Source organism: Sorex fumeus, unplaced genomic scaffold, assembly GCF_029834395.1.
Source record: "Sorex fumeus unplaced genomic scaffold, SorFum_2.1 ptg000095l, whole genome shotgun sequence".
Lineage (NCBI taxonomy): Eukaryota > Metazoa > Chordata > Mammalia > Eulipotyphla > Soricidae > Sorex > Sorex fumeus.
In genome coordinates this window covers 17,027,909-17,044,275 of record NW_026606152.1, presented here as the reverse complement: position 1 = coordinate 17,044,275, position 16,367 = coordinate 17,027,909, and the positions used below count along the sequence as shown (strand labels likewise).

The window sequence follows — 16,367 nt, the reverse complement described above, 5'->3', positions numbered from 1 at the left end:
TTTTTCTTTAAAAAAAATCTTTTGTTTGTAGGAGGTTGAATCTGTGTCACAGTCCGAAGTGCTCAGGGATTAGTCCTGGGTCTGTGCTAGGGATCACTGCTGAAGATGCTTAGGAGATCATACGGGATACGAAAGATCAAACTGAGGTCAGCTGTGCGCAGAGCCAGTGCCTTACCAAATGGACTATCCCTCTGTCCAAAGTCTCTTATTTTTAAAGTTAGGTTACACATAAACTCAAATACAAAGAAAACCAAAAAACAACAGCACCACATGACAAACAGTAAGAACTACAACATTTACCTCCAATCTTCAAGCACAGGGCCTTGTCCATTATCCGTAGAATACCCAGTAACAATGCCTTGCCTGTTGCTGGTAGGTGCACAGTTGTTGTACCACTAGTTTTGTGGAGGGAATATCTCATTTCGCAGGCACTGATTTCTTCCTTCCTTCCTTTGTACTGAAGAATTTACTGGGGATGGAGACTTCTCTGGCATGGAAACCTTCAGGTCAGACATTTGGTCTGACACAAATTTCCAAATTGCCCACATGTTGCAGTAGCAGGATTCAAAGATCTGAGAGTAATCCACCACCTGAATTTGGGGAAGTTCCCATATTATCTCCATACCAAAATAACCTGGGGCTGACCCCAACTCCAACTCAGGAACAAAAGGTTAAGAATTTTGATCAGATGAAAACTGGGCTTTCAAAACCTCTGGATACCTACCGATCCCAGTAGACCTAAATCAATGAAAAGATCTGCAGGTAATGAACACCACTGACACCATGACTCTGAAGCAGGTGCAAGAAAATTCAAGTGTCACTAAGGGGACCTCCCATGCAAAATGGAAGAACAAAAAGGAGGCTTCTGAACCTCTTGACGGAGAACCCAAGACCAAAATCCAGCCAAAGGTCCGAGAATGCTTGCTAGGGGGAGCGGGGATTGTTCCTAATGCTGCAGTCAGTGAGAGGTGTCCTGTGACCACGGCCAAGACTAACAGCAAACCTCACAAAGCTGCCTCCAGCAGGATCAGCAAGACAAAGAGCCATGGGCAGGAGAAGATAAAAAACACCATAGAAAACTCTAAGAAAGCTAAGGAGTATAAGCAGCCAGGGAACAAGGTAAAGGCAGAAGAAAAGCCCTCCAAACATTAGATGAAATGCAAGAAAAGTCAACCTGAGCTTTGCCAAGAGGCCGTTAAAAAGCCCCGCCTCTACCTAGGCATACACATGCTGGATTCTGTCCAAATTTGGAATAGGCTGAGGAAGGCAGATGAGTCTAAGATGACCAGAAGAGAAGTAAAATTCTCCGTGGAAGCTGTGTTTACGCCTCATGGCCACCTTTGGAAAATAACCAAACTTGAGACACATCACTAAAAGGTTTGGGGGGTCTATCCATAAATGAAGGTTGGGGGATGCGAACACAAACACTGGGGAATAAACCTACCAGATGAGTGATCAACGCCCTCAGAGTCATTCAAGGATGACCTATACAGGGCAAAGCCAAGAGAACAGTTGCAGCATGAAGCCTGAAGATAAGCTTCTGGGAGATGCAAAGATAAGTCACGATGTCCTCAGGCCCTCTGTTCAGCATCCCTAACTGCACCATTTCACTTATCCCAACAATATTCAGAGTTGCTGTTACGGTGACACTTCACTAGCGTGTTTCAACAATTAGGTCCATTGCCTCTGTAAGTCTTTGGATTTGTAAACACCCCAAGGTAGCCAAGTCTGCTATGAGGAAATTTCTGGTGGGGGGAGATCAAATTATATTAGCTTTTGGGGCTGTTCTTTGGTATTCCATGGTCCATGGTGTCTGTAGTTTTCCCTAAACATCGCTTTTAACTGCAGCTCACACAAGAACCAACTTTATAAATGGCGTTATGGCTGCATTGCGGTAAGTACCGTACAAAGACATGAGTCCTAGGTCACCACTCCCAAAGCAGTTAGTAACAGGTGACCTTGAGCCTGGAAGGTTGTGGTGGAAAGAGATGGTCCTAGGAGAGTTAATGGGGTGATGGATGGATGGAAAGGAAACCGGTAAGGGTAGGGAAGTGGAAATCTGGTGATCATCATGGGATAGTTGGTGGATGTTTTTCAAATACGTTAAAATATTTTTTCTAAATGAAATTCAAGAGAAAAATACGAAAATAAGATAGGTTCTAAAGAACAGTTTACATATAAGACCCAGAGAGCTGAAAGGGCTGGCATTCCTTCTGGAGCTTTCAATCATACTATTTACTAAATATGTCATTTTCACATCACTTAGCTGTGGAGAGTAATAGTGAGAAACAGAATGCCACCGGAAAAGCAAACTGGATGACCACCTTTCATAAAAGGCAGGTGGAAGGTGTTCACATGGATCCCAAGTGCAAAGATATGTTAACAGGAACATATATTTAACTAATTCTGCTTGGTACCAGTAACTACTTTGTTGAAAATGGGGGGAAATGAACGCAGTTTCTGACTGACCTGAGACTAACCAGTTAATAGATTTTCCCAGGAAATAGTAGTTGACTGGCTGGGAACAGAAAAACGTGAAAAGTGTTTTGCTACCTTAATGTATGGCTGGAGGAAATTGATCCCAGTAATCTCTTAAAACTAACAAGCTTCAACTGTCTTGAAGGAATGTTATATTCACTGAGCAAAAAATGTTGGGAGAAAAGTCTGAACTGATGGGAAAAGAGACAATAAGTGCAAAAAGAAGGGCTTGAAATTTGGGTTCCTCTGAAAACAAAGCTTGAAAAAACAAGATCTGGTGGGAAGATGATTTACTGGGAATGAGATCTGAGGAGGAAAAGAGTGATATCAGGGATGTGAACAAGGGAAATCCAAGTTAAGGAAGACTTAGCTAGTTGACTACCCCATGGACAACATGGTTCCAAGACTTCCAGAAATTACCAAGGAATTTACTTTAATTTTCTTTCTTTTATATGGTCAATTACAACATGTATTCTGTGCCTTCTTCAAATAGAATTTGGAGTATTCATTTCTTTCTCAATATTCTGTTCATTGGTGTAAGCATCTTAAATAACTGCTGGATAACAGAATTATTGATCAGACTTATTTTTTACTTTAATATTTAGTTGAGATTACTGAAAACTAGGTCTAAAGTAAAGTGTGTCTTGATTGGTACAAATAGAGAAAGGAGGTTTAGGGATGGAATTAGAGATTATAGTGTACCACATTCAGTTCCTAATAAAACGAATAAAGGACAGTGTCCCAGATAGACTATTGAAAAAGATATTCTTCTCCATTTAACCTGTATATTCAGCATTTTCTATATTTAATTAAAAATGAAAGAATGATCCTATATTTGGTCTTTTAAAGACATTCCAGGTTGGTTAAGGAAACAAACACTGCCTATGAAATCATAACAACTTAATCATAAAAACCAGATTAAAACATAAATTTCAAGAATGTCAGTGCTAAGAATTATTTCCCTGGATCTCACTAGTGTACATGATAGTCATATGAATACACCTGTGTGGATACATCGCTGGTATCTAATTTAGAGAATATATATATAGAGATTAGATCACATAGCTGAGTGTGATCCCATCTTTTCTAGTCACTGCCCTGCCCCCCTACACCCAAAGACTTGTACGAATCCTTATGTATCCATAACTTTTCCTCCTCCCCTCTCCCAGAGTCTTTTAAAATTTCTTTTCCAGTACTAATGTAATGCACTTTAGAAAATCTTGAGTTAACCTTAATTTTTGTCATTTAGCCTTTATATAGAGAACCAAGAAAATCTTATTAAAAGTGTATTTTTGTATTCTTTGAAAATGGTAATAAGAACATTATCATTGAGTCCCTGAATATATATTATATAAAGAATTTTGTTAGAAATTCCCTGTACAAATCAATACTCGAAGAAATAAATAACTTCTCTGAATGAGAATGAACTGGGACATTTCAAAGTATCAATCAGTGAATCAAAGATGAATCATAGTATCCTATAACTAAAAATGATCTTGTTGTAATCTAGTCAATACCATTACATTTTTCCCTATACCAGCCGATAGCACTTTTAATTTTTTAAATTATTTTCGATTTATTTTTATTAGTGAAACACCATGAGGTATAGTTGTAGACTTACATACCTTTGTGCTTGGGTTTCAGTTATACAAGTATCAAGTACCCATCCCTCCACCAGTGCCCATTCTCCACCACCAAGGAACCCAGTGACCGTCCCACCCCCAATCTCCCCCACTCCGCCCCACCTCAGGGCATTCCCTTTTGCTTTTTCTTTGCTTTAGGGTGCTGTGGTTTGCAATGGAGGTCAATACCATTACATTTTCAAAGAAGAAAATAGGCCCCTAGATGTTCAAGACACTGCTAGTCTCCTGGGCTTCTTCCCAGCATGTATCCTGCTCCAAGCCCGCCCTTTGGAAATATGCTGGGAAGGAAAATGGATGTACCTTTCCTCACACTGACCTGAAAGACTCTTGATGATTCTCAGCCACATCTACTATTTCATTTATTGCCTGATATCACCTCCTGTCCTTTATTTTTTTTTTTAAAAATATTTGATTTGTTTCTGGATTATAAAGAAAAAAATCTAAATGCACCAATAAAACAAAAGAAAATCAAACCTTTACACTCTGACATCAGAATTGTCCTTACAATAGGGGAAGTAAATGACTGAAATTGGTAGGGGAGTATTGTTAGTTGGTTGTGGACTTTAGCTGGATATTTGACAGTGCATGGAGTATGAATACACAATTGCTGAGATGAGGAAGTCTGTACTTGAAGCGAATACACTTTGGAAACTAGTCATCACAATTATATGTCCATATGAAATTTATCTACATATTCTTTTTGCCTCCCTTGCATTTATGTGTTATGCATGCCTTATCCTGGCCTCAGAAATGCATCTGAGGCCACTCGGAAAATTAGTTGTGTGCCAAGTAGGGTGAGAGATGTACTAAATAATTGGAGGAGGAAGAAATATGTGTTGGAGCTCATGAGACGTGTAAGAGGAATATATAGATATGTATGTGTGTGTAAATGCACATATATATGTATAAATCTATATATGGGCTGGAGCGATAGCACAGTGGGTAAGACGTTTGCCTTGCACGCGGCCAACTTGGTTTCGATTCCTCTGCTCCTCTAATAGAGCCCGGCAAGCTACTGAGAGTATCCCTCCCGCATGGCAAAGCCTGGCAAGCTACATGTGATGTATTCGACATTCTAAGAACAGTAACAACAAGTCTCACCATAGAGACGTTTCTGGTGCCCGCACAAGCAAATCGGTGAACAATGGGAGGACAGTGCTACAGTGCTATGGTTAATTCAAACGGTGTTTATGCAAAATATGAAAGAAACAAATAAATATTCTATAAAGCTGATTACACCTATTAAATTAATATAACTTTAAATAGTGTTCAGAAATGAAGTTGAAGAATTTTAAGGCTATAGAAAGATATTGACAATATATCAAGAAACACATGGATCTTTTAGGAGCAAGAACACGTAGCTCTTGTCCTATCTTAAGATCATTATTTTTTTTCTTTTATAGAATATGCTTACCCTGAGTTTTTAAAATAAGTTCAGTTTTTTAGAAAGCATCATAATCAATTATATTATTTAAAAAATAAAAAAATTGGGTTTGTAAGTGTATTCTGTATGTTTGGAACTTGGGAAGTATTTTCCTATGTAAGCTACATTAAACATGATATTTATAACAGAAATACCATCTGCAGTAGTATTCACAATAGCCAGAAGAAACTATGTTATACCTACACAATTGAATGCTACGCAGTTGGCAGGAAAATCACATCATGAAATTTTCTTATAAATGAATGTACACGGAAGAATATCATGCTCAATGAAATCAGTCAGAAGGAAAGGGGTATAATGATTGAACTACCCGTTTTTTGGATATAAAAAAACAGAATATGAGACTAATACCCAAGGATAGCAGAAACACAGGCCAGGAGAATTGGTCAATGGTTGGATGCTTGCCACAAGTGCTGAAGGCAGGCATGTGGAATAAAGAAGTGACTGCTATGACAATGATAGTTGGAAGTGATTACTCTGGGTGAGAACTGAGTGCTGAAAGTAGGTAAAGAAATAAACGTGAGAACCTCTCAGTATCTGTATTACAATCCATAATGCCCAAAGGATGAGAGAGAGAGATAAAGAGAGAGAAAGAGGTGCCTGCCTTAGTGTAGAAACAGCAGGCTGTCAGGTGGGGTTTGAGGTTGGGAGAGGGAGTGGTGGGAGAGAAACTGGGGACATTAGCAATGGAACTTTATACTAGTGGAGGTTGGGTGTTGAAATATCCTATGAATGAAACTGAATCATGAAAAAGTTTGTAATTTGTGTCTCCTGCAGATTCAATACAAAAACATGATATTTAGTTTCTACCACCATGACTAACCTATGAGTTTGCTGAAATTTATTTTCATCACCTTGGCTGGTCTCATTACATGGGTGCCTGTGTGGTAAATTTTTTTTTAATTTTATGCGGACTTAAGAGACAAAACTAATGGGGTTGGGATTTATGGTGGAATGGGAGAAGAGCACAAAAATCCCTGTTGACCACAGCTCAGCAGGGTCAGCTAACTTGCGTGATGCCAGACCTCCTTCACTGATTTCCTCTTTTTATTGTGGAAAAATGAAAAGACTTTTCAGGCTGCCAGGGGGTTGTCCCCTCCAGTTTACACTATTTTCTTTTCGATCAGAACGGTTTAAAGATATTTGAAAAATTTGGAGCTTAATGATATGTTCTCATATATTTCCCCTACATTTTGTCAGTGGGAATAAATCCAGGAAGGCCAGCATGAAAAATTTGAGGTGTATGCCTTAACCACCAATGCCAACACTAATGTAAGTATGGAACCCAAAGTACAATAGTTAAACTTCAAAATGTGTTTGTCAAGGAAATCGATGGGAATGCAGGGAGAAATGGATCATTTGTTGGTGGAGGGATGCAGACACTGGTGGTGTGATTAGAATTGGAATATTGTATGACAAAACTCCATTATAAATGACTTTGAAAATCAAAATTGCCTAAATTTAAAAAAGAGAAGTCAACTTACGTCTATATTTCAAGAAAGCTTGTCTTAGCAAATTTTGGCAGGGAGACCATAGTTGGTAGAGAGATGGAGAAAGAAAGGGAGAGTTGACAGATGGGAAGAGAAGCCTGGATATCAAGGAAGAGATGAAAGCTGATCTTAGAAGATTTGGAGCCATCAGAGTTTAGAGAGTTAAATGGTGAGACCATTGCAGTTTAGATAGTTAAATAGAGAGATTTGTTTCAGTCATCAGCAGTGTATACATAGAGAGAGTTCAAAGACCTCACAGATATTCAGGCTATATTAACTAACAAGGGGAGCGTTTTTTTTTTTCCTGAAGCACTGTGTAAGGATAATATATTGCCAGGAAGAATGATAAGAAGTTGGTTCTCTTTTTCACAGATTAATATATTAGAGATGAAAACTTTTGTACAAAGGAATCTATCATCTTGTTCTGTTGCTCTGTTTTCTTGTCATCATTCCATTCTCCCCCATGACTCTACCTAATCAGAGCTCTGAACATTTCTCAACAGTGTCACCACATAGCCTCAGAGCATGTGTTAACTGCCGGTAGCTCACAGCTCTCATGATTGCCCCCCATCCAAGCCAGAGCCATCCTTCTGAAAGCAAGAATATTTGCTGAAATCCCATTCTTCCTTGAAGTGACAGTCATGATTTACCTCTTCTTAATCATTGTGTTTACAAATTTAGATGAATGTCCCTATACTAGTGACAGGGATTTTCCAAACTAAGAAAAGCATAAACATTTCCCTTTCCCCCAAGAAATTTGGGCCTGTTATTTTCTATCCATTGCTAATAATATGTGGTAATAAGGAAATAGAACTGTAGTAAAAACAAGTACATTGTCAATTTGGTGCCATGACTAGTCAGTCTGAGTATAAGTATATATTTCTAGAAAAAAAAGCAGAAGAAAAGGAGTTGGTTGCTATCAGAGAATGCCAAATCTCTGCCAAGAAATCCTTTGAAAATAAAAATTGTGACTATGGAATGAATATAATTGCCACTCAATGCCTCTTTTATAGACCACAACACCCAAAAGGAGAGAGAGAACAAAAGGGAATGCCCTGCCACAGAGGCAGGGTGGGATGGGGGTATAGGTGTGGAAGGGATACTGGAATGTATGGTGGTGGAAAATGGACACAGGGGGAGGGATGGGCATTTGATCATTGTATAATCGAAACCCAAGAACAAAAATTTGTAAATGTCCAACTGTACCTCATGGTGTTTCAGTAATAAAAATTTAAAAAAATAATATAAAAATTGTTTTGTCTGCCAGAGATCAGCCGATGGGAACCTCTCTGAAGGCAAAAGATTAAATTGGTAGACTTTTATTTTTCTTTGAGTATATTAATTTAATTTTGGAGTCAATTTATATGACAGTTCATAATGACACAGAAATTTTCAGCACTTCTCTTATTTAAAATATAGTGATACACAATATCTCTATCTCACATTATTTTTATTTCTGATAGTTTGACACAAAATATACGTCAAAATCATAGATAAATGTAAGTTATTTAAATACTGTTTTGATTATTTAAAATTACATTATAGAATTACTAGAATTTCATAAATTTTAGGATTATGCATAATCATCGTGCATGTATCATATTACACTCACGACTGAAAGGCCTACTCTGTCATTCGCCATTGTTCAGTTTTTCCACTTTGATTACACCTTTCCATCTGGTAACTAAATAGTCTCATGGTTCTAAAGTTTGTTTTTATTGCTTGGAAAAGATCAAAATTATGCAATTTTCAACATTGGATGAAACTAGAGGATATCATGCATGTAAAGTTAGCCTTAAGGAAAGGAACAGATACAGAGAGATTTTTCTCATATGTGGTATGTAAAGACAAACAGCAAGGTAGCAACAAAGGTTCAAGGGCAATGTAAGGGGAGAACTGATCCACACAATTGAGACAGGGGATTGGGAGGGAGGGATTCTGGGGGTGTGGGGGAGAGGGAGGGTTTATTTTTTGAGAGAATGAGGAGTGTCATGATGGAATTATGTGTATGAGAAACCATTATTAATTGAATTATAAATCATAGAATATAAATATTGTTTTAGACGTTTGTCTGTCTCATTTTATACTTATAGTTTGTTTTCTCCATATGCCACATATGCATGAACTTGTATGATGCCTATCTTTCTTTGCCTGGTTTATGTCACTAAACATAATATCCTCATGTGATCCAATTTTATACAGATATTAAGATTTCACTTCATACAACTGAGTAGTATTCCATTGATTTACCCCTTTCATTTTCAAAATTTGTGGTTTAAAAGATACAAATATTGGTTTTAACAATGCTCTGGTGTTTTAATATTTTCAGTTTAGTGAAGCAAAATAGATTTTACTGAAAAACACTTAGAAACTTGTTAAACCTTTGTAGGGTGGAATGCAATATATGTTCAAGAGAGAACACTCGTTTAACAAAGCACGCAAAGAGAGACATAGAGAAAGGATGCACGGTGTTTCTTCAAGGAAGAACACATGCTTGAGGACCAAGCCGACTCTGGTAGTTTAGGCATGAGAACTTGGAGTGGTATGAACTGAACTTGTGCACTTTAGGGGAGAACCTGAGTGAAACTATTAGAAGTACGTTCAGGAGCATCATAAACTGGAGTCTGCACTTGGAGTGCGGAGGGTAGAGAGTACTTTGGGGAGATCCGGACTATGGAGAACAGTGATATTATAACATTAATGATAGTATCTTACCGTGGGATTCCAAAAAAATCTGTAACAGTGGCGTCAGAAATGATAACATTCTTAGGTATTTGGATTTCCTGTGGTAACAACGGGAAAGCTGAGTTTATGCTCTGGATGCCTCCGCCTGAAACAAGGTCAACAAATCATGAATGAAAAATTACAAGTTAGATGGATCAAGGATTCTGATCCCAGTGGAAGGCTAGCTTTCGGGTGGACAATTTCTACTGATGGCCTGATGTAGATTCTGATCCTGGGATATGTAACAGAAAGGAGGTAGTGACAGGTATCCTCAGAAGTGAAGCCTCTGAAACAGAATTCGTTCATGCCAACTAATAGTTTATCAATATTTGCTCATGGCTGCTACCATTATAACATGCCATTCAATGGTTCTGTGGTTTCAATTTACTGTGTCAATGTAAAGATGAAGTTTCCAAATGGAAGGTAAAAATCTGAGGCCCTCAAGATGATGAATTATGGGGAGGGGGGTGGAGCTGGAGCTATAATACAGCAGGTAGGGCATTTGCCTTGCACACGGCCTACCCAGGTGAGATTCCCAGCATCCTGTATGGTCCCCCCAAGCACCGTGAGGAGTAATTCCTGACTGCAGAGCCAGGAGTAACCCCTGTGCTTCGCCAGGTGTGACCCATAAATGCAAAAAAAAAAAAAAAGATGATGCCTTACCTTTAGATACTTTGAAGTCAAGTAGAAACATTTAGAAAGCTTCCCAGAAAAGAGTTCTACTGGGTCGAAAACAACATCACCTCTAGCGTGAGAGCATACAGAAAATAAGGTTTCCATTTTATGCCAAGTTAAAGCAAGCCAGACATGATCTTGGAATTTTTTTTCCAAGGGAAACATGGCTATAGGATGGATAAGGTGACAACTGAGTCTTAGAGGTCAAATATAGAAGAGAAGCGAGGGTCAAAAAGTATGAGGTACATTGGCGACCAGGAATGTTTAGAAAAGAATTTTTTAAAAAAGAAAATGCAATGAGACATCAATTAAGAACTTTTTAAATGTTTAAGAACAAGGATATAACTCAGGGTAGAGCATTTGCCTTCCTTTGTATGATGATCTTGGATAGATCCTTAGCATTGCAAACAGCATTATTTTTTAATTTTTAATTTCTTTCTTTCTTGCTTGCTTGCTTGCTTTTTTATTTTATGGGTCGCACCTGCTATGTATAGGGGTATTTTTAATTTTTATAAAAACTCATAATTTTACCTTTTTAATCTGTTGTTTAAAAGGAAATCTAAAATATTTTAGAGTAAATTTATGTGAAGAAGAATAAAATTCACAGGAACTATTTAGTGTTCTTAATGATACAGCAGTCAGAATTTTGAGGTTAATTGTATGGGTATTGCATAAATAATTTTTCCCCATTATGTGGGCTCTCTTTTTATCATGGTCACCATTTTTTCTGAGTTGCAGAAACTTCTAAGTTTAATGTAGTCTCATTTGTTTATCTTCACTTTCTCTTCCTTGGTCAGTGGTGTTTCATTCTAGAAGTTTCCCTTATCTTTAATATCATGGAGGGATCTTCCCACATTTTTCTCCATATATCTTAAGAATTCAGGTATCATATTGATGTCTTTAATACATTTGATCTGACTTTGTGCCTGGCACTATAAAGAGGTCTGAGTTCATTTTTTTTTGTAGGTTGCTGTCCAGTTTTCCCAGCACCAGTTGGTCCAGTTTTCCCAGCACCAGTTGCTGAAGAGACTTCCTAGCTCAATTTCATATTTCTTGAGCCTTTATGAAGGTAAGGTAAAGGTAAAGGCCCTCTCATTGTTCATCGATTTGCTCGAGCGGGCTCAGTAACGTCTCCATTGGAGACTTTGTTGTTACTGTATTTGGCATATGGAATACATCATGGGGAGCTTGCCAGACTGTGCCATGCAGACGAAATACTCTTGGTAGCTTGCCAGGCTCTCCGAGAGCGGCAGCGGAATCGAACTCGGGTCGGCCATGTTGGCTGCAATTTGCTTGAGCGGGCCCAATAACGTCTCTATCATGAGACTTGTTGTTACTGTGTTTGGTATATCGAATACATCTAATGGGCTGGAGCTATAGCACAGCGGGTAGGTCGCTTGCCTTGCAGCCAACATGTCCGACGCGAGTTCGATTCCTCCGCCCCTCTCGGAGAGCCGGGCAAGCTACCGAGATTATCTAGCCCTCACGGCAGAGCCTGGCAAGCTACCTGTGATGGATTTGAGCCTTTATGAAAGATTAGGTAATAATAATCTGAGGGCCAGCGTCAGGATATTTAACTATATTCCATTGATCTGAGGCCTGTCTTTATCTGAATATCATGGTATTTTGATTACTACAACTTTGTAGTTGGGTTTGAAGTTGGGGAAGGTGTTCCCTTCTTCTTTTTACCAAAGATTGCTTTAGCTCTTCATGGGAGTTTATTGTTGTGTATGAGTTTCAAGAGTGTTTAATCTATTTCTTTGAAAAATGTTATGGTATCCTTATAGAATGTGCATTAAATCTTTATAGAGCTTTTGGGTGTATTGCCATTTTGACAGCGTTAAACCTCTCAATCCATGAGCATGGGATGTGATTCCATTTCCTCATATACTCTCTTATTTCGTGAAGTAGTGTTTTGTAGGGTTTTTTTTTTTTGTATAGTGCCTTAACCTTTTTAGTTGATTCTAATATACTCGATTTTCTGAGGAATTATTGTGAATGGGATTGTTTTTTCTCTATCTCTTTCTTTATCTTTCATTATTAATATATGGGAAAGCCATGGAGTACCAGATATTGATTTTGTAATATGCTACTTTACTAAACAAATCTATCGTTCCCAGGAGCTTTTTTTGTAGATTCTTTGGGATTTTCTAAGTATAGTATCATGTCATCTCCAAATAGTAAAAGCTTGAGTTCTTCCTTTTTTATCTGGATGCCCTTGATATCTTTTTTTTTTTTACCGAAATCATATGGCAAATACTTCAAGTACAATGTTGAATAGGAGTGGTGAGAGTGGGTAACTTGTTTTATACCTGATAGTATTTTGGGATTCTAGTTCATTGATTTCTGCTCCAAGCCTTTAGTTTATCCCCGTTGATAATAATGCTTGCTGTGGGTTTGTGGTAATTTGCTTTGACTATATTGAGGAAAGTACTTTCAACTCCCATTTTGTTGAGAGTTTTTCATCATGAATAGGTGCTGGATCTCATCAAATGCTTTATCTACATATATTTATATGATCATATGACTATCTTTATTTTATTGAGATGGTGTATTCTGTTGATTGACTAGAGAATGTTAAGCCATCCTTGCATCCCCAAGCTAAACCTACTTGGTCATAGTGTGTGAGCTTTTGTTGAGTTTCTGGATTCTCTTTGCTGGTATTTTCTTGAGAATCTGTGTATCTGTATTCATCAAGGAAATAGGTCTGTAATTTTCTTTTTTTGTGGTGTGTCTGTCTGATTTGAGTACTAGGGTGATCTTTGCCTCATAGAAACTATTTGAGAGTATTTATGATTCTTCAATTTCCTGGAAAATCTTAAAAAATGTTGGCAGAATTTCCTCTTTAAAGGTTTGAAATATTTCACTATTGAATCCATATGGGCCAGGGATTCTGTTTGGGGGGATATTTTGACCATCATTTCAATTTCTTTGGTAGTGATAGGTTCAAGTATTCCAAATCTTCGTAGTTCAGCGTTGGGAGGTAATCGGAAACCAAAAATTTATCAATTTATTCAAGATTCTCTAATTTCCTGCTGCAAAGATTCTCAATATAATCTCTGATGATCCTGTGGATTTCTGTAGTTTCTATTAGGATATGCCTCTTTGCATTTCTGATTCGATTTATTAGAATTCTTTCTCTTTGTTAATTTGAGAGGCTTCTCGTGGTTTATTGATCTTATTTATTTTCTCAAAGAACCAGCTTTTGCTCTTATTGGTCTTTTGGATTGTATTTTGGGATTCTAGCTCATTGATGTCTGGTACAAGTTTTATTATTTCCTTCTTCCATCCTAGTTTGGACTACTTTTGTTGGTCATTTTCCAAAATCTTGAGCTCTAATTTATTCATGTAGGCCCTTTCTTTCTTCCTGATGAATTCTGGCAGAGTTATACTCTTTCCTCTTAACACTGATTTTGCTGTGTCCCACAACTTCTGGTAGCTCGTGTCCTCATTCTCATTTGTTTCTGGAAACTTTTTATTTCCTCTTTGATTTCTTCTCTAAGCCAAAAGTTGTACATTACTTCCCTTAAAGAAAATATTTTCTTGCTGAGCTTTAGTCTGTTTGATCTATTGAGAAGTGAAAAAGTAGTGTTGAAATCTCCAACTAGTATTGTGTTGTTATCAATGTTTTTCTTTAAGTCTATTAGAAGTTTTTTTTAAGTATTTTGCTGGTCTGTCATTAGGAGCATCTACAGTGAGGACGGTGAGTTCTTTCTGATGTACAGATCCCATGATCATGAAGAAATGACCTTCACTGTCTCTTATAACCTATAGCCTGAAGTCCATGTGGTCTGGTACTAGTATGGCCACTCCAGCTTTGTGGAGGTGTTCTTTTCTTTCTTGAAGAATTGTTTTCCAGCGTTTATCTTTGAGCCCATGGTTACTTTGATTGTTCAGAAGTGTTTCTTCAGGCAGCAGAAAGTTGGTTTCAGTTTTCTAATTCATCTTCCCATTCTGTGCCTCTGAATTGGCACATTTAGTCCATTGACATTGAGGAGATTGTTGTGATGGGGATTTGTGGTATCTTTATGTAGAATTTTTGTACTTGTGGGGATTGTCTTAGCTTAAAGTCGCCCTGTTAATTCTTCTTGCAACAAAAATATGGAACACTTTACAAGTTTGCATGTCATCTCTGTGCTAGGACCATGCTAATCTATGTATCATTTCAATTTTAGTATATATATTACAAAACATAGTAGGAGTTAATTTTTCCATATTTTTCTCTTCTGATTACTTTGAGTGCTGTCCTTACTCACTCCTATGGCAGACAGTGATTCCTAATCAAGGTAAGTATTTCAAAGCAGCTTAAATAGATAGATTTAGAACTTTAATGTCCCAGCAAGAAAAATATGGTTTTTACCATATTATCTTTTACCATACCCAAGACATCAGTTTTACAAAATAATTATTTTGGAAGATGGTATATGAGTCTCGTTTAATTCCCTTCCCTGAAACCTTCATTAAGACCAATAAACTAGAGCCTTTTGCTGTTCTCACCTCAGTCCCGTGTACATCTCCATGAAAAGGTGGATGGTGTTGTCTGCAATTTGACCACCTTGAATGTAAGTAGGATTTTTCTCCTGAAGGAAGAGGTGAGGAGAATATTGTTGATTTCATTCCACCTTATTACAAGTACAACTTGAATGTAAGGTGAGACTCATGAGGCTCCTGTAAAGGACAGAAAAAGGGGTCTCAGTGAAGTTTAATGGCCAACACACATTAACTACACAGATGACTCAATGTAGCCTGTGTGAATCTTTGTGTATAGTGAGTTTCATATCTACTGAGAGTGATTCTCAGTCATGACACAAAGGCAAAACAGACCTGTATTTAAAAATCTAGTTCTCTGTGCAGAGTTGGGTCTCTGAGGTGATTGAACAAGTGTATAGTAATTTATTACTAAGCACATAAGTACTTTTCGATCTAAAATTAATTCCAAATATGTCTAAAACGACAGTCTACTGACCTGGCAGCTGGCTTTCCCCACCGGGGCCCCTTGGACGGGGAGGGGTGAGTTTCCCACACTGCCCTGAGTAGAGGCCCGGCAGCTGAAGACCTCTGCAACCAGCCATAGGTACGCTTAAGACCACTCTCCCCAAGCTTGAAGGAGCCTCATGCATGAAGGAACTGGAAGCAGAACCTGTGTAAACACACAAAAAATAAAAGGCTGGCGGTCAGGCCGTTTCCCCACTCCACGGAGGTCGATGGCGATGGTCAGGAGATGGAAGGAAACGGGGGTCAGGCTGGTTGGTTGGTTATTACATGGAAGAGATTTATGTCATGGAGGCCTCAGGAATCCTCAAGCACATGAGCACACTGAGAGCCCTGAAGATCCCCTTATATAGATCATAGAACCTCTAAAAGGCGCATTACAGTGATGTCAACAAAAGGAATTACAGAAAGAACCTTGAGGCAGCAAACCATACATTGTTTCTTTACATCCACATTGATTCCTTTTAATCAGCAGGCCAGTAATACTGGCCTCCAGAAAGAAGATACAAAGCCAAACTGAAACCTTCCACAAGCACTTTCACAAGCTGCAAGCACCTTGATTTGCATCCCAAAGACCAGCCTGGCTAGAGCTGGGAATCTATATCCCAAAGATCAGTCGTGGCTAGCACCTGACATCTGCAGATCTAAGACCAGCTAGGTTTCTGAGAGAAAAGGAAAACTGTCTCGATATATTGAAATCATTTACTGAAGGCAGTTTGAAGGGGAGAAAGCAGTCTCATCCAAGCTAGTCAGGACACACAGGAAAAGAGCTTCTAGGAGGTGTTTCTCCTCTCCTTGTCCAACCAACATATAAGCATATATAATATTAATCATTTTGTATGGACACAGTAAGAAATACTTTGAGCTTGTAGAATTGCTCTCCTAGGGCCATCTCGATCTCAGACTGCAGTGCTCAGGCAA

At 38.2% G+C, this 16,367-nt stretch overlaps 1 pseudogene; it reads right to left on the bottom strand.

Moving 5' to 3' along the window:
- Window positions 1-14,549: 14,549 nt before the first annotated feature.
- On the bottom strand, window positions 14,550-14,648 carry LOC130041031 (uncharacterized; annotated as a pseudogene).
- Window positions 14,649-16,367: the final 1,719 nt, after the last annotated feature.